This window comes from Theropithecus gelada, chromosome 3 (genome assembly GCF_003255815.1).
Source record: "Theropithecus gelada isolate Dixy chromosome 3, Tgel_1.0, whole genome shotgun sequence".
Lineage (NCBI taxonomy): Eukaryota > Metazoa > Chordata > Mammalia > Primates > Cercopithecidae > Theropithecus > Theropithecus gelada.
The window spans coordinates 103,762,490-103,786,015 of NC_037670.1; positions in this window are offsets into that span (position 1 = coordinate 103,762,490).

A 23,526-nucleotide genomic window follows, 5' to 3' on the forward strand; every position below is an offset into this window, starting at 1 on the left:
AACAATAAATGGATAATTCACTATTGGCCAATATTTTATAAGATTTTATATTTCTGTATCCTATAAAATTGAACTTTATCTTATATAAACATTTAAGATAGAAAATATCAAAAGAATGGAACATTAACACAAACATCAATTTCCTCAATATCACTTAAAATTGAAAAATAATAGTACAAATATTTAATATTTACATTTTTAAATAAAGATTTAAAATGTATAAAGCATGAATTGACTATTTGATTATTTGATATTTAATGACAAATATTTCTCACGTTGAAATATTCTTGGATTTTGTGCTGATGTTGGTCTGATTGTTGAGTATGTCTAAAATCATCTTCAAATTGGGCATTAGGGGCTGAGTGTGGTGGCTCACGCCTGTAATCCCAGCACTTTGGGAGGCCAACACAGACAGACCACCTGAAGTCAGGAGTTCAAGACCAGCCTGGTCAACATTGCAAAACCCCAGCTCTACTAAAAATATAAAAAATAACCAGACGTAGTGTTGGGTGCCTGTAATCTCAGCTACTTCAGAGGCTGAGCAGGAGAATCTCTTCAATCTGGGAGGGGGAGGTTGTAGTGAGCTGAGATATTGCCACTGCACTCCAGCCTGGGAGACAAGAGCGAGACTCTGTCTCAACAAATAAATAAATAAATAAGTAGATAAATAAATATAAAAAATAAATTGGGCCTTAGGGTACATATTGCTTCATGTAAGTGCAATACTTTTTAAAAAATAAATACAGGCCAGACGTGGTGGCTCACACTGGTAATCCCAATACTTTGGGAAGCTGAGGCAGGTGGATCAACTGAGATCAGCAGTTTGAGACCAGCCTGGCCAACATGATGAAACTCCATCTTTACTAAAAATACAAAAATTAGCCAGGCGTGGTGGGCACCTGTAATCCCAACTACTCGGGAGGCTGAGGCAGGAGAATCACTTCAACCCGGGAGGCGGAGATTGGAGTGAGCTGAGATCGTGCCACTGCACTCCAGCCTGGGCAACAGAGCGAGACTCGGTCTTTAAATATATAAATAAATAAATAAATACCTGTTCATCTTGATATTGGTTTTGTCATTACAATTGATACTGCTTTTCGTAATTCAGATTTCACATAGGGTTCTGACTTCATGTCAGTATGTCACATAAACATCTCCACTGTTTTCTTTTTTTATTTCTTCTACTGAATTAGTTACAAAAAACTTGCCTACAGTGAATATCCACATGTTGGAAAACATCAGCAAAGATTGTTTGGTAGCATTCAAATAATAGAACATTTTAATTTTCTAGTAAAATTAATGGTACTACATGAAATCTCTTGTCAAAATTACATATTTAAGCACTGACTTTGCTTCCAATATTTATGTCTGAGAAAACACTCATATGATTGGTATGAAGTATACTATTTATATAAATTTATTGGTATTTGGTGTATTTGAAAAAATAGCTCATTGTTCACAGGGCCACAAACACATATTTATAATATTGCAATAGTCTCAAGCAAGAGCAACTGATTAGATCCTGTGGTTTCCTTTCTTTCCTGAAATACCAACCTTAAAACTGACTTCATGTATTATGCTGTATTTCTTATGTTGTTTTCTCCTCTTGCTTTTGACTTCATGTCAAGGAATTCTTTTAATCAAGTAACATTTCTGCCTTTGTTTTCATTCTCACAGGATAATTGGAATTTTTTTCTAATCTTAATTTCCTGACAGCTTTTTCTTAGATTTGACAAATTCCTGAGAAATGACAACAAACAATTATCTAGTAAAAGCATTATAAGTTTAAGCAGTATATATTGTATTATATGGGAAACATGTTAATAATATATGACATGTATTAAACACCAATGATATGCATTAAAATTTTCTTTTTTACTTTTTAATGAAAGATGTTCAAGATAAAATATTTTTGTTTTTGTTTTGAGTCGGAATATAACTAGCATAACAAATTGTTTACAACAATTTTAATTCAACTGAAGCAATATATTTGGAGGAGTGATTTTGTGCCCAGTATCCTGAATCTCTACCCTTCTCTGTTAGTATTAAAATACACTTTCTATAATCCTAACTTAAAACTATTGTTATGGACTGCATGTTTATGTCCCACCAGAATTCATACATTGAAACCATAATCCCCAGTAGGATGGTACTAGGAGGTGGAGGGTTTGGGAGATAATTTAGGTTAGATTAGCTCATGAGGGTGGGTTCCTTAATGATGGGATTGATGTCTTTATAAAAAGAAGGGGAAACAAAGCATCACTCTATTTATGTGCGCAATCAAGGAAGACCACATGAGGACACAACCACGAAAACAGCCCTCACCAAGAGCCTGACTGCCAAGCTGACACCCTGATCTTGGACTTCTAGCCTCCATCACTGTCAGAAATAAATTTCTGTTTTTTAAAGACACTGAACCTCAGGTATTTTGTTTTAGCAGCCTAAACTGAATGAGACAACTCTAATTTATTGCTCCTTTTCTCTATCCCTTCACAGAGAAGGTTCACAATACAATTCTTACATCCTTTCTTCATGCCCTTGCTTCCTATTTATTCTTTCACAAAATTACCTTATGGTGTTTTTATAAAATTGTATATGTTTCTTATGAACAATTTCAGAAGCTAATAGGTGTACAAAGAACAACCAACATTCCACCACCTAAAGATACCCTTCAAATTTAGTGAATTTAATTTCCAATAACTTATAATACAGACTTGCAGATTGAAAGAATGACTCTCCTTTTTGTCTTACAAATGGTTAGGAATATCCCTATTTTTCTGTGACCTGCCTATGACTTTTTTCATTGCTCTAATAAAAAACACTTTGGATAGGTTTTCCAATATTATGGCAAGTATTTTTAAAGAATTCTATTTCATGGTGAAACTCTAAGAGGGTATATATCAGCTTTCAGTTTTCTTCCTTATTTTGATTTCTGTTTCAAAATATTTGTCTAGGAGGCTTCATTGCTGTAGGTTTGTATTATGAGCTTGTTTTTAATGTACGTGTGTGTGTGTGTGTGTGTGTGTGTGTATTTAGCTTTATGAGGCTTTTAGTGATATTAAAATGGGAGAAAGCGTAGTAAAAATACACTGTACTCTTTCATGTTTCAAAGAAACACCCTTATTTACTCTTCAATGTCTGACATCTCACTTGAATCTTTCCTACCATATCACTGAAATTGTTCTTGTTGGAGCAATTACTGATCTTACCAAAATACAATCGAAATGTTATAGACCTCATCTTTCTTGGAGTCTTAGCATCATTTTTTGCTGTGCATTGTTCCATACATCTGGACATCAACTTTCTTCTCACCTTAGTTTTTCTCCCTGTAAGATCTCATCCATTTCTATGGTCTTAAATATGACCTATTTTGCATGCATGTATCTTTCAATTTTTTTAAAAAAAGTGTTGTCTTCTCTTTCTCAGTGTTCACTTTCTAGTTATATAGTACTTCACTATTACATGGTTAAGGGCTGGGAGTCCTCTAGACTTATCTTTCTTTGTCATCTAGAACAGGAACATTTTCTTCAGCCTTTTAGGTTATACCATCAAAATATACTGAAGTCTCTACTTTCCCAATTTTTCTGCTACCGCTGTATTCCAATCCAGCAACATCTCTAATCTAGACTAATATCGGTGTGTGTTCTAGTTGGACTCTAAACTGCTTTTCTGTCTCTTGCCAACCTGTTCTCTACAGAGCAGATAATTTCTAAATCTCAATACAATGATTTAAACCCCATCTTTAAATTCCTTTAAGATTCTTCATTCAACTTAGAGCACATCTAAAATCCTTAACATGGCCAACAAATTGCTGCATGATCTGCCATCTAATTCATCAATCTTATATTCTATTTCACTCTACCTTTCTCTTCTGCCATAATGACCTTCTTTTCATTCTTTGACTGAGATCTTTCCACCTTCATGATATTTCTGCATGGAATTCATTTACATAGAATGCTTCCCTTGGCCCATTCTCTATGACCTTCATTCCTACATATTCTTTTACCCAGATCAGTTGCACATTGTTCCAAGAGAGCTTTCATTCCCAGATATTCTTTTACCCAGCTCAGTTGCATATTGTTCTAAGAAGGCTTTCCCTGATACTTGAAGTCAAATTAAGTTCCCTAATGAAATATGAACTTGACTTTCATAGCATTTTTCATTACTTTATCATTTATCACCTCCATGAGGGGATCCACCATGTTTATTTTGCTTATCTCTATACACTCACTATCTAGCACAGTACCTGGCATATAGTAAGAAGACAGTATTTCCTAAGTGAATATATGCATTCATCTATTGAATACCTGCCTTTCATGTATTGAATGATTAGCTGAATGAATGGCACTATACTAAGTATGGTCTCTACTTTTGCAAAATTTACACTTGTACATGCTGATAAAACATAATTCATATCGATATCTTAAATATTCAGAATGAGAATAAAATCATGCTATAAAATAGTTTGCAATAAAATACGAAAGAATTGGAAAATTCTAATATAACCAAATATTCACCTTCAAACATACTTGAACTTACTAACATACTCATCAAGTAGGTTAATCTATATCAATAAAGATCTTAATACAAATAATTGATTCATAAATCTAATGATTCTATTCATTACTTATATTTAAATTATTATAGTTTCCAACGTTAAATAAAGCCTAGGAAAGTTGGTCTACTAAATGAAACATTTTCAATGTAAAGTGATCTGCCACCAAGTACCAATTTAAAAAAATATATTTAAAATTCTGATTCAAGTACTCTATTAATTTCAACAAAGAGTATAATCACCTTGAAGCAGAAATAGCATCTTTTATTTTTCTGAGGACCTACTATTTATAAAACAATCTAATTTTAGAAACAACAAAAATCATTCAATTTGTGTTGAGCTGTTACTATGCGCATGTTTTATGGTACTTAATGTTAATTATTCCTCCTAATACATGTTGAAGAAGGTCACATTATAACATCCTTACTATAGGTTATGAAATTGATGCTAAAGAGATTCAGTAACTATACCAAAGATGCACAGCTAAGTTGACTTTTGTAAAGAGAATGTAATAAACATTGGGTTATTCTTCAAAGCAAAGGGAAGAAAAAGAAATGGCATTGAAATTTTAAATATAAATGTAATCTCATGTGTATACTATACTAAATTAATGTATATTTCTATTTTATTATAAATTGAAGTCTAGTATTATTGTAACTAAACCAAAGGCTATCTTTAAATAAAGTGATGGTATAAAATGTTGTGAATTTGTTTTTATTGGAGTAATGCAAACTGAACATGTAACAACAATTTTAAATTTAGTATTTTAAATAATATCCCTCAATTCCAACTTGCCAGCTACTGAAATGCATATGGCAGTTTTACCTATCAAATGTAGATAGACCAAATACAGTGGTACATATATGATAATATTTAATAATATATAATAAAGAAGCTACTAAGATAATTAAGACAAATTATTTTCAGCTCATATGCACAAAAACAATAATAGGAAAATATCAATCAAAAGACATCATGGAACATTTTCCAAGTAACTGATATCACATCATAGCATATGAAAACAAAACCAAATGTGGGGATTACTTATTGTTGCTAACTAATTTAAGGAAACAATCATCAAAATTTTATGAATTTAAAAATTAGATATATATTGGGTAGAATAAAGTTTATTCATCAACATACTGAAGTTTGATAGCCTTGTTCTTGGATGTTTCAAAGACAAGGGACACTTTTGTAAACACTGTCACATGAGCAGCAGTTTCAAAAATATTTACTTTAGAGATTACTTGGTTCATATATTAATGCATAGGGATCCATACTACAATGATTTTACCATAATATTGTCAAACTTGAAAAAAAACAGTCCACTGGGCCAGGGATCAGGTAAATTTCATTTGAATATCAAATTTCATAAAATTACTCTTGCAGTATATTTTTTAAATAGAAAAATGAAATGCAGAAATACTAGTACATAATGTAAAACTATTTTGATATACTATTTGAGTTGTCTGTGTCCTTTCACATTCTCATCTTTCCCTTGCGTTTGGTGTGTGTTTCACTAAAAAACAAATTTATAAGACAATATACATCTTACGTATATTTTCTACGTCATCAGCATCTATTTAATAAGCCATCTCATCTGAAGTTCTTTTGGTGGGTATATTTATGTGTACATCTTGTGTTCTCTCTCTCTCTGTCTCTCTCTCTCTCTCTCCTCCATCTCCTCACCTCTCCTTTCTCTCCCTCCCTCTCTTCTTTCTTTCTTCTGTTTTAGAAATTTCTAACTAAAGAAAATATCTTTATCCTTTCTTTAGGTTTCAACCTTAGTACCTGGTGATTAAGCTCTCAGAAAGAACACTTTACAATTGCTCCTATTGACACCAATAAGAAAATGTGGCAGTTCTCTTCATTTGGTTCACAACTGATAATACCATACTTACAAATCAAATATCAGTATTTTAAAAATAATTCGTGATTAGAACACTTGCATTTTAAGATTTTTTTCTGCTTATATTCAAAAATTAGATACATAGAGTTTTATCTGAAATGTCAGAATTGCGAGATGCACCATTTATCAAATGGAAAAAGGAAAGAAGTAACACTCTAGAATTTCATGACTCTCCTTTTATAGTTCTTCCATTGACTCACTTGTGACCTTCAGCAAATGGAGCTCAGTTGAGCTGACTGTAAAACAAGTATAGTCATACTGACCTGTCTACCAGTGGTATTATAAGACTCAATAAATCAGAGCCTCCACAGTTCTTTAAGGTTCTCAGATGAATTGTGTTATACAAGGGTGAAATGTCAGAGTAGAAAAACTGCTTGTGCCTTTTATACGTCAGTTATTACCAAATGGCCACTACAAAATAGTATCAATAGTATCACCTCACACCTTTATAAAATTATTCCCATTTTCTGAAACTAAATAGTTCAGCCACATAAAAACACGATGCTTAATGGATTGTGTTAACCTCAAAAAGCTCTTTCATTATCTCAAGTATTCAATAAAACTATGTTGCCTTGTTATCTCTGATAACATAAATAAAGCTTTTTAAAACAAATTATGGATTAATAAATGCATTTTATGTATTTGCATGTTTCAGCATCTTTGCTTGTTTTTCAGATATGCTGTTCGGTGTTAATAGCTATGTTGTCTTTGCCAACCCAATATATAAGAAGTTGGTAGTATATTTTCAATCATCTATATTCAGAGTTCAAATTAATTTTACTTTGATTTTTTTAAACATCCACTGATTAAACTTAAGGAGCTAAACATCTTAGGCATTTAACTTCAGTGTTGTGTCCTCCCTTATCAGACCAAATTGGGCATTTTCCTATGCACAATAGAGGAAAAAAAGCAATTACTATCAATCAGTGACTAAGCAACAGATTGGAGTATTTAGAAAGACTCATTCATACACAGATTTGCAGCAGTGTTCAGCTCTTCTGATTAGATTCCATAGATTTTAAATTGTAGCTAATTAGGCTGTCATAGGTTCATTAATGGCTCTACTGATTCAGCACTCCCTCACCTGCATGCATATTAAAGCTCATTAGCTCCCTTGTCTAAAATACCACCTGCATTAATTGCTGCCGATGCACCAGGACTCTTCAGAAGGCTCTTCTGACAACGATGCTACCTGCTTGTAGTGCCCCGTGCCCCAGATAGCTCTTCAGGAGAGCTCACACATAAAGTTCATGGTGCTGCACACGTGGTGAGACTGCAGCTGTTGTAAGGGCAGTCAAGCCTGTTTTACGCTTAACAGCAGGATATAAATAATTAGTGATGCCTGTGCTGTAGGGCTTAACACAAGGCCAGTGTATCCCATTCTAAGCTTCTACTAAACCATCCCTCTCTACAAAATAAGCTCCCAAATCGTCTTTCTTTTGATTCCTGATTCTGTAAGCAGCTCCCACAAAATGCTAAGACTAAGCCAGAAGAGGAGGAACACTGTAGCTTTCTTTTAGTTCATGTCCTTGGTCTCTTGTGTATGTGAGATGAGCCCCTGGGTAGGGCTTTTGAAATGATCTCAGTTCATAGCTGCCTGAATCAGTTACCAGCATCAATTAACTAATCATGACCTCACGTGTTTTAAAATATCTTTTATCCCTAAAGTCAAAATAGCCTTTTATTTATTTGTTTATTTATTTATTTACTTGGATATTCATTCCCTCAAAGAAGCATCTTTGTAGCAAAAGAATGTGGAATACAGAGTTACCAACAGAATCTGATGAAAAATATTACTACTCATGTTAAGACAGAAATTCTACTAAGAATGAGCTGGTAAAAATGATAATAGTTTTGAAGTTGACTAATGATAAAAGTAAGCCTTACTTTCCAGCCCTTTTGTGTGTGTGTGTCTGTGTTGTTTTTTTTTTTTTTTTTTTTTTTGAGACAGAGTCTCTCTGTCTCCCAGCCTGTGTCGCCCAGGCTGGAGTGTAGTGGCGCGATCTCGGCTCACTGCAAGCTCTGCCTCCCGGGTTCACGCCATTCTCCCGCCTCAGCCTCCGGAGTAGCTGGGACTACAGGCGCCCACCACCACGCCCGGCTAATTTTTTTTTGTATTTTTAGTAGAGACAGGGTTTCACCGTGTTAGCCAGGATGGTCTCGATCTCCTGACCTCGTGATCCACCCGCCTCGGCCTCCCAAAGTGCTGGGATTACAGGCATGAGCCACCGCGCCCGGCCCCTTTTGTGTTCTTTAATTCTTTCTTCTTGGTGCTAGATCTTTTAGTAGTAGGCTGCTACCAACTGCTAGTTATGACTTCTGGGTATTTCTGTGTCTTCCAAATATATTATTGTAGTGACTCTTATTTGAGGGTTTCAATAATTGAGCGGGTCAAATTACAAGAAAATTCTATATTTTTATATTTATATATAATTGAGAAATCTTTCACTGTTTGCCTAATTTAAATCAACAAACAATAATGAGTAATCAAATTCCATACTTCATATAAATATATGTTAATTATGACTCTTCTATATGCATTGTATTTTCAGTGATCAGTAACTTAATATAACTTATCCCTGGGAAATAAAAAAGAATTATGAGAAAATGGGAAAATAAAGCAAAAATACATCCAGAAAATGTGCTTTGGGTCATAATAATGTAAGTTATTTTTAGATTATAGATAATTTTAGATATTTATTTTTTACTATTTATTTTATGTATCATTTCAGTTTCAATCCATAGGATTTAAAAATAAGATAATTTTAATAAAAATGTTAAAGCAATAAAATTATAAGTGACGTTTCATTGTATGGGTATCTATAGAATTAAAAGAATGCATTTATGCACGTTATATTCCTCTGGCTATATTATTTTATATAATGAAATTAATTCAATAATATTTATTGGATAAATTATTAATAATTTAGTAGTATTTAATACTTATCAATGTTCCCAGGTGCCTTAGTGAACTCCTGTTATTTATCAGCTTTAATATTTCACTTGGCACAGGAGTTAATAGAAATCAACAGCTACTTAAAAATATGAGGCAAGAGGACTCCACCAAATTCATAGTTATAAACAAATAAAACTATCCCTCTAGGTTTTATTCCTATCCCACTCCGATTGCGTCACTAGTATGGATGCCAAAATAAGAGAATAACTATCAATATATCTTGCTTCACAAGTTAATAGATAACTTATAAACTTTAGTTATATCTGGAACAGATACATTAGTAAAATATATAATCATTTGTTTCAAGATTTTCCAGCCATTTACTCTAAACCCTGGCCCACTGGATCTCAGATATTAATTACCTTGTAACTTCCATAATTTCTTAGAGGTAGGTACCCATCCTTCAAGAACATTCCCAGCGCAGGGCTCCTCCGAGACCAAGTCTTCAAATTTACAGTTGATTATTGGTGTTTTGTTATGGCTGAGGAACTACAGTGCTTTTTTCTGTATGGGCCAATTTTAAAAGAGTTTAAATTTCAGAATGTGGAAATTCATTACTGAGTGCAGCCTTTAGTTAAAATGTGAAGGGATGTTTTTTGTTCTCCGTATATAAACCCTTGACGAACATGGCGAGCATAAAAAAGCTAAAAGTAGTTTATTTCACTTTCTGCAGTGTAATGAACTAGATGCTCAGGAGCAGGCTGGGGACTGGGGAGCTCCTACTGCAAATTGACTACATTCTGTGCTGTAGGTTATCAGGAGGGTGTGGAGGGCTTCCTCAATGCCAAGTCCCCAGGATTAGTTGACTACATCGCTCCACTAAAAGCCGCAGTTCAAGTCACAGGAGCTTTCCACGCTGGTATGACATCACCAGTCTCTCTTAATACTTTGGTTCTTTCTATTACTAGACTGAGGATCTTATGCTATTTCTTACTGGTTTGATTTGATTTGTTTTCTAAATTCTGCCAACACCTTTGCAAATTTTGTTTTCACAAAACTCTCTTCCACCCCTATTTGAGTTTGCCCTCTGTGTCTTCTCGGGCCCGTGATTTATATTGAGAGATATTCAATAAATGTTTGTTGAATTAATAAATAATAAATACATAAATTATATTATTCAAATAATTTTATTTTGTTTAATTGATCATCTGTTTTATATCACTTTGTTCTATTTTTATTTCTGCTCTTAACTCTATTTTTTTATTTTCTTCAATTTATTTGGGTTATTTTTTATTTAACTTCTTAAGTATATTGGTTTGTTCACTTTATTTTCTAATATAACATTTAAAACTGTACTCTTACTACAGACACCATCTTATCTGCATCTGATTTTTTAATTTCTAACTATTTTTCTCAGTTTATAATACTTTGTAGACCAATAAGTTATTTGGATGTATATATTTTTACCCAAATTTATACACTTTTGTTTAACTTTTTCTGATAGTTTTAATTTAATTTTGTTTTACCCAGAGGAAATGGTACACGATTTTCATATCATTGATGCTTGTTTCATTTTTTAAAGTTCTTTTTTTTCTCTCAGTGTTTCAGTTTGTCATCAGTTGCTGCTTTCAAGTTCACTCATCTAAAATGTCTAATCTCCCATTGATCCTGTTTGGTCTGTTTCTCATCTCACATATTCCAATTTTCATCTCTAGATGTTTTCAGTTATTTTTATACCTTCCATGTCTCTACTAACTTCTTGAACATCTGGAATATAGGTACAGTAACAATTTTGATATCCTTTAATATCCTGATTCTAACATCTCTTTCATGAAAGTTATGGGTCCTTTGAAGTTAGTTACTTTTTCTCCTAAATCATATAGTCCTGCTCGTTTGCATTCCTGGTAATGTTTGATTGGACATTGTAAATTTCACCTTTTAGGTTCCTGACATTTTCTTTTTAAAATTTATTTTAATTGACAAATAGTAGTTGTACATGTTCATGGAGTACATAGTGTTGTTTTGATACCTAAAATGTATAGTGATCAGATCAGGGTAATTAGCATATTCATCATCACAAACATTGATTATTTATTTGAGTTGGAAACAGTCGATGTTCTCCTGTTTCATATATTCAGAACATTGAATGTTTCCTGTATATATGAAATGTTCAATGTTCTCCTGTTTCATATAATTTTTTTTGTTTAATTGATCATCTGTTTTATATCACTTTGTTCTATTTTATGGGTCCTTTGAGAACACTTAATGTTTCATATATATAGGAGAACATTGAATGTTTCCAACTCAAACAAATACTCAAATAGCTATTTGAAACTATATACTATTATTAACTATAGTCATCTTACTCTGGTGCAGAACGCTTGACCTTATTCCTCCTATCTAGATGTAATTTTTCAAGCTTTAACCCATCTCTCCCTATCCCTTCCTTCTCACTACCCTTCCCAGTCTCTACGTGGAATTTTCTTTTATTTCTGTAAATATTCTTGTGCTTTTAGGGAAATACAGTTAAGTTACTGAAAGCCATTTGTTTTTTTCTAATCTTGCTGTTAAGCTATATTAGACAAGACACAAGCAATATTTAAGGCAAGGCCTAATTATTTCTTATCACTTAAATGCAAGATACTTCTGCATAATCTACCCAGTGCTCTGTCAACTATGAGCTTCTCCTGTCTAGCGGGTGGAGATAGGCACAGACACTATTTTCTGCCCTGTGTGAGCTCCAGGTACTCTTCTTTGTAATTCTTTTGAGGTGATCTATTTCACAGCCTCAGGTACTTTCCTTATATAAGTCACAAGTATATGTTGATCACTACTCTGCAGAATATTCATGGAATACTCGATAAGCCTCCCAAGTTCCCTGTGCAACTCTTACCTCACCAGTACTCTGATATGTGAATATTAGCCACTTACTCTCCTCAGATTCCCAACTATGTCTTCTGAACTCAGAGTTCTCAAGGATTAAGAACTTCCAGGCTTCCTTGCACCTGCCATAGGGCTGGAAACTCTCAAGGATTATGAACTTCCAGGCTTCCTTGCACCTGCCATAGGGCTGGAAACTCTCAAGGTAGTCAGCTGTGGTAGCTGTAGAACTCACTTGTTTCCCATCTCTCAGGGCTCATTGTCCACTAATGCATGATGTTAAGTGTATTAAAAACCAGGTTTTCATACACTGTTTCCAGTTTCAAGAGGCAGAGTCAGTTTGGCCTCTATTCATTCATTATAGGTGTAAGCAAGCGATCAATAAACGATGTTTGAAAAAATATGAATGAATGAGAAATTAAGTACCTAGCAACTTAAGAGTATTTTTGTTATTTTTTGTTTGTTTTTGTTTTTTTTTTGGTTTGTTTTTAAAGTGACAACTCATGGAAAGTGAAAAGCAGCTGATTACTTTTTGGTATCTTCTATATCAACAACATTGACTCTTCTTATAATAGAAGCAGCTGGAGGGTACAAATACAAATTGTTTTTTCTTGTTTTGTTTTGTTTCTCTCATGTTGTCTAAAGCTTTCAGTGCCAGGATTGTCACAGGCAATTGACTGCATAGAACATGGTAAATTAACTATCTTCTTGTGTCAAAAGGTAAAAGTAAGCCATATTGAGGACGAAGTACCAAAAATTTGTTCTGCAAATGACTTTTATACTAAAAAAATATCTGACATGTTCTCAACTTAAAATTTCATGTTAGCATTTTAGGATGTTGTAAATTTTTCAATAGTTCTTTTAAACAAATTAAGGAATGTTATTTTCCATAGGGTATATATGATGCTGACAGATATTTAATATGAAAAGTAAAATAAAATTGTTATCCTGTTGTGAACAGTCTAGTGGAAGGTATACAGAAAGAGGAGGGGTTACAAGAGAAAAGCATTACTTTAAACTGTTACTAAAAATACCTTACTGTGTGTTTGCTATTCTTTTCTATTAACCAATATTTACCACAATAAAAAAAAATCACCTGTACAGCCCAGGTCATCTGCAGACTACAATGCCTAACCACTCAAGAGATATAGACTGGCATTTTGTATGATAGTGACGGCTGATCCTAACAATCCTTCAAGAGACAACACATCACAATCCTCAGAGATCTAAGAAGGCAATCGTTGGCACTTTATTTCACGCTTTTCTGACCTACCTGCAGTAATGCAAAGAAGTGTCTAATACCAGCATCACTAACATCCTTTCTGTAATTGGAATTCAAAACTCTTTCAGATTCTTAGATCAGGAACAAAGTCATTAAGTGTTTTAGCATTTGAAATTTATCTGACCACCTTTCACTCAAATAGAAACATTTATTAAGCACTTAATATCTGCCAGCGAGACTATTAAGTGCTGGAGATGACGATAGTAGTAATATCATTACTAGTTATGTTATATACAATATTACTTATATATTTATAATAATTGGCTTTCTAATCATGGGACTAATAGATTAAACCATATGAAATTAATTTAGATTAAAAAAGGCAGTTTCTTATACTTCAATCATATAAAAAACCAATACGCTCTCAGTCTAAGGAAAAAAAAATAGCATCAAAGCAAATGCAAATCATATAGTTTGATGAATATAATAAGAATATATATTAAACATAAAATGCCACAGAGACAAGAAAAGGTTACTTCTTTTGGAAAATAGGATCAGTGAAGGCGTTATAGCTGAAGCAAACACAGGAACTGGATTTTATTATAAGTAGGTATTCATGAAGATGAGAGAAAGAAGACATGTTCAAAGTACAGATACATGACATATAAGATTTGTTTGAGTGAATGCACAAATATGGTATCATAGTAATATAAATAGAACAGATGCATGTAGGCAGAAACCAGATTATTAAGAACATCAAATGCCATTTCATGTTCATCAATCAAGAACCCCAATTCCCTCCCCAAATGTGTCTATGATGCACAAAATATTCACCACAGCTATTCACATCCTCCAAAGACTACTCAATTCAGTGAGTCAGATAAGCCAAGCCACAGGCAAAAATATCCATTGATAACAGCTTCCTTTTGCAGCTTATCAATGCTGACATGCTTTCAGTTTCAGTGGAGTTTTTATATATTGTGACATCATTTTGTCACTCACTGAAAGATTAGCTTTAGTTAGGATTACACTGGACTCAAAATTGATAAATTAATAGTAAGGAACTAATTATTATCCTTAGAAACAACTAAACAATGCCTAGAGCTTCTGAGTTGTGCCACAAAGCATAATTAACACATAATTATTCACCGATTCAACAAATAATTGTTGAGGACTTACTGTGTGCCAAGCACACTTCTGCATTTGTCTCTAGACCAGCTTGTCAAACTATTTCCTGCTCAGGCCAATAAACTTCGAGAAAGGTCTGGTGGACTAGATTTTTTAGCAACCGGAAAGGAGGGCTTTACTGACAGGAAGCTTTGTGAAGCACAAAACCAATTGCACATATTATTGTACACATTTTTTTATTGTATGGTTTGAAGAGTGAACATCTGCATAAAACAATAATACCATTTACACCTAAAACGTATTACCCTTAGTAACACAATAATATAACTTTGGAACCCATTCACAACATAAAAGAGTCAGATTTGGGATATTTTAAATATGTTATCGTAATATTTATGAAGAACAATGTGTTCCCATTAAAAGGAATAGAAGTTAACTTTAGCACCTACTCTTGATGAGTTAATATATTCTTTGATGATAAATAACATGCAGTCTTCCGTTTAATAAAGGCAAAGTGACATAAGGTCAATTTTTAATATGTGTATAGATTTTCCTGATTGCAAATGCATATTTATAATTATCATTTAGAATTTCTAACTCATACCACTATTTACTATTTCATAAAATATTTTCTGTAAACAGAGATATAAAAAAGAGATTTATTTTCTGTTTTACATCATACTTAATGCCCTTCACAATCAGTTTGCTTCCACTTGTGACACAGTGATGCAATTGCAACTAAGTACATGATTTCTGATAAAATGGATTACATCAGATATACATATGTAAAATATCCACATACATTGTTGTAATACATATATACACTCCACATGCATTGTTATTTATATTTATAATTTTATCAAAGACAAAAATATTTTGTTGTAACAGTTTTTCAGGTGTGCCCTTCTAAAGTCTGACCTCTTCATTCTCTCCTCTACCCAAAAAGAAAGCTTTTAACAATCTTTAAGAAGTCAGAACTGAAGGACAAATATTTGAATTCCTCAAAAATGTGTGATATGTAATTATTTAGCCAAACAAGAGAGCAATGCTTACCATATTCACATCATTATAGACTTTTAAATTTTAGTCTGAGTAAAAAGTATATGGAAATCCAAAAATTATGACATTTATAAAACAATTGATTTTAAAGATTTCAGTCTCATTCACAAAATAATAAAATAATGAGTCACTAGCAACATAATTTTCATTAGGCATTTTTTAAATATCACGAGACAATAAAACAATTAAATGCACACATACGTCAGAGATATTGCAAGTTTGGTTCCAGACCACTGCAATAAGGCAAATGTAATAAAGCAAGTTACACAAACTTTCTGATTTCCCAGTGCATATAAAAGCCATTTTTGTACTATACTGCAGTTTATTAGGTATGCAATAGCATTCTATCTTAAAAATATACATACTTCATTTTAAACTATTGTATTACTAAAACATGCAAAAGATCATCTGAGCCTTCAACAAGTCAGAAGCTTTTTATTGACAGAGGGTCTTGCTTCAACAATGATTTATGCTGACTGATCAGGGTAGTGTTTGCTAAAGGTTGGAGTGGCTGTGGCAATTTCTTAAAATAATAAAGTTTGCAGATTGATTGACTTTTCTTTACAAGAGTTATTTCCTTATATCATGTGATGTTTGATAGCATTTTTTTCCCACAGCTCTTCTTTTGAAATTGGAGTCAGTCTTCTCAAAACGTCCTCCTGCTTTATCAACTACGCTTATATAATATTTTAAATACTTTGTTGTCATCTAAACAATGTTCACAGTATCTTTACCAGACATAGAGTCTATCTCAAGAAACTGCTCTCTTTGCTCATCTATAAAAGGAAATCCTCTTCCACTCAAGTTTCATCGTGAGATTGCAGCAATTCAGTCACCCCTTCAGAGTCTACAATACTTCTAACTCTCCTGCTATTTCCACCATATCTGCAGTGACTTCCTCTACTGATGTTTTGAATCACTCAAAGTCATCCGTGAGGGTTGGAATAAACTGCCTCCTAAATCCTTTTGGTGTTGTTATTTCAACATCTTCCTACACAAATGTTCTTAAAGACGTCTAGAATAGTAAATCCTTTACAAAATATTTTCAATTTTCTTAGCCCAGGTTCATCCAGAACAATCACTATCTATAGCAGCTATAGAATTATGAAACGTATTTCTTAAATAAATAATATTTGGCATTCAAATTTACTCCTTAAGCAATGGGCTACAGAATGGATGTTGTGTTAGCAGGCATGAGAAAACAACTTTAATTTTCTCACTCATTTCCATCAGAGTGCTTGATTGACTAGGTGCATTGTCAATAAGTGGTAATATTTTGAAATAAATATTTTTTTCTGAGCAGTAGGTCTCAACACTGGACTTAAATTAAAAACATAAATGTAATAGCTGAAACTATGAAACTACTAGAAGAAAATATAGGGAAAATGCTTCATAAAATTGGATTGGGGAAGGACTTTTTTAATCAGACCTCAAAAACACAGGCAACCAAAGCAAAAACAGACAAATGGGATTATATCAAACTAAAAAGCTTCTGCACAACAAAGGAAGGAAACAATTAATAAAATGAAGAGACAACCAGCAGAAAGGGAGAAAGTACTTGAAAACTATACATCAGACGAGGAATTAATATCCGTAATACATAAGGAGCTCAAACAACTCAGTAGAAGGAAAAAAATCCCATTTAAAATGGGCAAAAGACCTGAATAAACATTTATCAAAAGAAGACATACAAATGAACAAAAGATATGTGAAAAAAGTTCAACATCAGTAATCATCAGAGAAATGCAAAAAAACACAATGAGGTACCACCTTACCTCAGTTAAAATGGCTACTATCTAAAGGACAAACAATAACAAATGTTGTTGAGGATGTAGAGAAAAGGGAACTCATACACTATTGATGGGAATGTAAATTAGTACATGCATTATGGAATAAAGTATGGAGCTTCCGCAAAAGAATGAAAATAGAACTACCATATGATCTAGCAATCTCACTTCTGGATACATATCCAAATAAAATGAAATCACTATGTCAAAGAGACATCTGCATACCCATGTTTATTGTATTACTATTCACGATAGCCAAGATATGGACTCCACATAAATGCCCATCTACAGATCTGGGCATTTAATTGGATTCCCTATCCTGGCTATGGAATAGTAATACAATAAACATGGGTGTGCAGATATGGACTGCACATCCATGGAATCTGTAGATGGGCATTTAGGTGGATTCCATAACCTGGCTATTGTGAATAGTAATGCATGTATATGCATTGAAATATATATGTAGTGGGATATATGTGCAGCTTCGTCACTTCTCTCAGCCTTTATAGAATTGAAGAGAGTTAGGGCCTTGCACTGGATTAGACTTTGGCAAAAGGAAATGTTGCTGGTTGGGTCTTCTATCTACACCACTCATAGTTTCTCCATATCAGCCACTTTCTTTTTCATATTTTCACTTTCTTATCATTGTTGTGTTCACTGGAGTAGCACTTTTAATTTCCTTGGATAACTTTCTTTGCACTTACAGCTTGGCTAACTGATGCAAGTGGTCTAGCTTTTGGCCTGTTTCAGCTTTTAACATATCTTTCTCACTAATTATTTCCAACTTTTAACTTAAAGTGAGATACATGTGACCCTTTTTCTTTACACTTGAACACCTAGAGGCTACTAAAATTAGTATTATTAATTGGTCTAATTTTAGCAGTTTTGTCTCAGGGGATAGGGAAACCCTAAAAGAGGGAGAGAGATCGAGAACAGCTGGTAGATGGAACAGTCGGAACACACACATTTATTGATTAAGTTCACCATCTTACATGGGCATGATTCATGGTACTCCAAAACAATTATAATAGTAACATCAAAGACAAAGACCACTGAAAAAAGATCACCATAAGAGATATAATAATAATGAAAAAGTTTTAAATATTGTGAGACTTACTAACACATGACACAGCAACACAAAGTGAACACATACTCTGGGAAAACGGCACCAGTAGGCTTGCTTGACACAGCATTGTCACAAATCTTCAATTTGTAAAAAAAAATGCAGTATCTGTGAAGCATAATAAAGTGAAGTGCAGCAAAATAAGATATGCCTGTTTATAACCATAAATCCAGAATAATTCACTATATTTTCTGTGTCTTTGTAAGATTTTGCCTTATAATTTTAAATCTATCCAATATCCTGTAGGAAAATTAAGCCATAAGCTTCATGTGTAACATAAATCTCTGATGTATTTTAATAATTTTAAAATCCCTGTACCCTCTATAGGTTGAGGGATAAGATCCAGTGATTGTTAGTACATCCATTTTTTATGAAGAACTAATTTGAAAATGAAAGTTAATTGCATATAAAGGTAACATAAATATACAGTGTATTTTTGTTGGCAAATTATATCTGGTAGATGTTTATCTGTATTTTATCCTGACTTTCACATCAACTAATTTATTTTCCAATTATTCCAGAATTTGGAAAAATTACCCTAATGTCAATCAGTCGAGCCATTTCTAAGTAGTAGCATGGTGGCAGCTACTCGGTCGGCTTACCACACTTCCATAGATTCAGCTGGCAAGGAGACAATAAATATAAATAAATGTAGACAGTTGATTAGGTACAGAAATGGTAGTTATTGGTGTCATTTCCCTGAGCCCTAATTCCCACAGTGTGATGTGATGAGACTTGGGTGTTGCCTCCATATGCTATGGGTACGCATTGCAGGGGAGGAAACCCGAGATTAGGAAACCCTGTTCTATGGGAGACGATGGCAAGCCTGTCCTTTCTCCTCTCTGCAGGGAGACATTGTCTTTATTATGTTTAAATGTATCATGTATCTCCAGGAAAAGAAATCTTTACTACACTCTAATGTCCTCCAGGGAGAGGGATATCTCCCTGTTTTCTGTCAGAGAATGTAAATAAATTTGCTCCAGAGAAAAACTCTGTCTTTCCTCTTCCACGGATGTCTTAGCATACATTCTTGAAAACATAATTCTGGAGTATATGTGCTGTTAATGCCAAGATGTGTAAATAGGTGAGAAATTCATGAATAATGGTTTCCCAATACCCAATCAGGCATTAGAAATAACACATATTACTATGGTTGTTACTGCACATTATCCAATGTTCTGAAATATACTAGAAGGTATTTTTTTAATATCACCAAATATACATCCAAATAGCTAGTCTTCTTAAGGAAACAAATGCTACTAGCTCATATTAACACAGAATTTTACTATTATCTTGCCCATGCTCTTTCTATCAATTTGAGATGCACTTTTTCACAAATATTTTTCCCCTAAGGATAAATGTTTTTTCATTTTCTTTTCTAATTCTCACCTAATATTTACTCCCATCTTAAATTCATGGGTGATTATTCTCTGCTCTGAAATACCAGAGCACAGTTGTACGTGGGACTGATTCGTGTTTATATTACATATAACTATAGGCATGTACATGCAACTACACATAGACCACAGACTGGCAAGATATTTGTGTACTGTCTTCTAGATATAGCCAATACATAGATGTAGATGGATGTAAAGATCTGGAAGAAAATGTATTAAAATATAAAGATATAAAACTACAATATGTGATGAAGAGTGTATGTTGAGGATTCAAACATGAAATTTCAAACCTAGCCCAACTATTATTTTATGTAAGATTGTTAGTTTATTTCAATCAAATTGTGATGTATTTTCACACAATGTTTAGTGTAAACTAAATTTGGATTTATTTCTCCTTTCAAATTTCTAATATATTCATGCTTTCTTGCTTTCTTCTTCAATCTCAAAAGTTTTTCTCTTTGTGTACTTCTCGGTATTAACTTTATTTTCTCTCTCTCTCTTTTTTTTTTTTTTTTTTTTGAAAAAGAGTTTTTTTTTTTTGGCACAGTCTTGGCTCCCTGCAACCTCCGTCTCCCAGGCTCAAGTAATTCTCCTGCCTCATCCTCCTGAGTAGCTGAGATTACAGGCGTGTGCCACCATGCCTGGCTAATTTTTGTATTTTTTTTTTTTTTTTTTCTGTAGAGACAAGGTTTGGTCAGGCTGGTCTTGAATTCCCCATCTCAGGTAATCCGACCACCTTGGCCTCCCAAAATGCTGGGATTACAGGTGTGAGCCACCGTGCCTGACTTATTTTCTCTTTCATTAAGTCCTGCTTTATTTTTATTATACCTTTATACCTATCTTCTTTGGGTTTATTCTGTGTATCATTTTTTAAAAGCATCTTAATCTGAGGGCAATTCATAAATTAATATCAAATATTTTTATAATATAAATACTGAGCTATAAATATTCACATTAATTTCATTTTATAAGATTTGGCATGCAGTATTTTGATTGTCAATCAAATCGAAATTTAATTTCCATTATAATTTCTTCTTTGACCCATTACTTAGAAGTATGTTTTAAATTTTCTAAATAAATAGAAATTTGAAGGAGTTTTATATGTTTACTTACTTTTTAAAATTGATTTTCTTTAGTTTCTACGTCAATGTCAATGTATTTTAGTAGCTAGAGGTCTATGCAATAAATTTTTTCACGTTTTTGTGGCTTTGAAGAGGTAAAAGAGCTTTTTAGATTTTTTTTCATTTCCTGAGATTTAGATATACAATAAAAGTTGTTTAGGTCATGATCTACAGCCTTTGCAGTACTTACTGCATCATATTTTTGGATACAGAGGCCTCATTAATTTTTTAAATTTTTTAATATGATAAGCAAACTGTTGTCTTGTTCAATTTATATTTCTAGTAAAATTGAGGCTGAAAACTGAGCAAATGAACAGTGTGTGTACTATTTATTTGCTTTATGTTGTAACATCATTACAAGGTTCTTCTTTATTTTTTCTTTTCACACTTTTGATAGATTCCCCAGTAAAGGTATTTGAGCCTGGGCTTTTCTTCAGGGAAATATTTTTTTTTTTAATGACTAATTCAGTCTTTTTAGTTGTTGGTATATCCAGGTTTCATTTATTCTTGAGATTTCTTATTTATAAATTTCGTATTTCATTTATTTGATTTTTGACATAAAGTTGTTCATAATATTTTCTTCTAATTATTGTGATTTATTTAGAGACTTTAGCGATGTCCCTTCTCTGATTTTTAATTTTGGTAATATGTTGCCATATTATTTTGTTTTTCTTAATGTCAGATTAGATAAATATTTATTGCTTTTTTGATCTTTCCGAAGAATCAACTTTTGATTTCAATTTGTGGATATTTTTCTATTTTTTAATTACATTGATTTTCATTCTTATCTTCATTATTTCTTTAGTTCTACATACTTTGCTTGATTTGTATTTCTTCTACATTCTTTAGGTGGATGCTAAGATTATTGATTTTAGATCCCGTTTTCCTTTTATTATGAGCACTTAATGGTAAAAATATCCCTTTTAGCACCACTTTATCTGCATTTTACCAATGTTGATGTAATATATTGATGCTAAGGTATTATCCCCTTGTGTTCCTAGAAACCTGTGATTAACATGCTTATTTATTGGCTCTGAAAATATTTTCAAATTAATTTGAGAGTTACTTATATTCTGGCAATAAGTTTTTCATTTGGATACAGAATATCCTTTCCAAAATTCAACAAAAACTTAAATGATAGATATTTTAAGTTCCAATTTCACCTTTGATGTAAAAGAAGTTCTTAAGGTGGTCTTATTTAAAAGGGAATATTAGATTCTGGTCTGATAAAAGCATTACCTTTAGGAAACAAAAGAAAAAAAAAAGGATAGAAGTTTACAGGAGAATACTGATAAGTAGAGAATTCTGCCACATAAGCTGGTTCCCCACTAGACTATAGGACTAATTCATCAGTGTACTTCCCTTTAAGCCACTCAGTTATTCATATAGATGGTCCCCAACTTATGATTGTTCAATTTATAAATGTTTGACTTCACGATGAGTTCACTGGAAAGTAACTTCATCTAAGTTGAGGGGCATCTGGACTTACTGTTGCTCGAGTTACAGTTGTTTTTTGTTTTTGTTTTTGTTTTTTTAACTTTGTAATGAGTTTATTTGTTATTAAATGCATTTTTCACTTATTATATTTTCAACTTATTATGGGTTTATTGAAACATCCGCTCATCATAAGTCAGAGAGTATCTATGTAGCGCGAGATTTCCTTATAGTGCTTTCAAATTTTAGGGACTAAATCCAGGTTTAGTTTATTTGATCTTCAGAACAACTGTGGATTTTGTGTGCCCCTCTTATATAAATCTGTAAGCTTCCAAAAAGCAGGAGTCTTCTTTCTTGAATCCTCCACATTGTGAAGAATGTGTAAATATACATTTAATTAAGTTAGCATTTTGACTCACCTTACTTTGGGACTCAGACTGATCTTTGAGATTTAATTCAATATACTCAATCTTGCACGCTATAGGGCATAAATAAACTCCTCAAACTCCTATAAACTTCTCACATTTCATAACGTTAGATCCCTTCCAATTATAGCTGTTTGCATTTGCTGAGTCCTTAGCATCCTTTCCCCTCCATATTCTAAGGCTATACTCATCTTTTTTACTCCACAATTATCTAGATATTGAACTCAGTGATTTTTTTCCCCCAAAACCATTCACTTAAGATATCCGTGTGTTTGCAAGTTGGGGTGAATAATGAAATTGTGTATTGAGAACTTCTGAAAATAAGCATCAGACATTTTTTGTTCTAAAGCCTTTTTTGTTCACCCTCCCATAAACATTATTTATTTTTCAACTATCTGCATAATCTTCAATTTCCCATAAACCTTCTCTGTCCATTTCCTACATAATATTATCTTGGTCCTCTATTATTTAAGTATTTGCCTGTGACATTTCCTCAAATTTTGAATTAATATTCTCATTATATTAGAATAAAGAGTGATTTAGATCTTTCAACCAAACTGCACACTTAGGCTATAACGGCATGTGGGTCT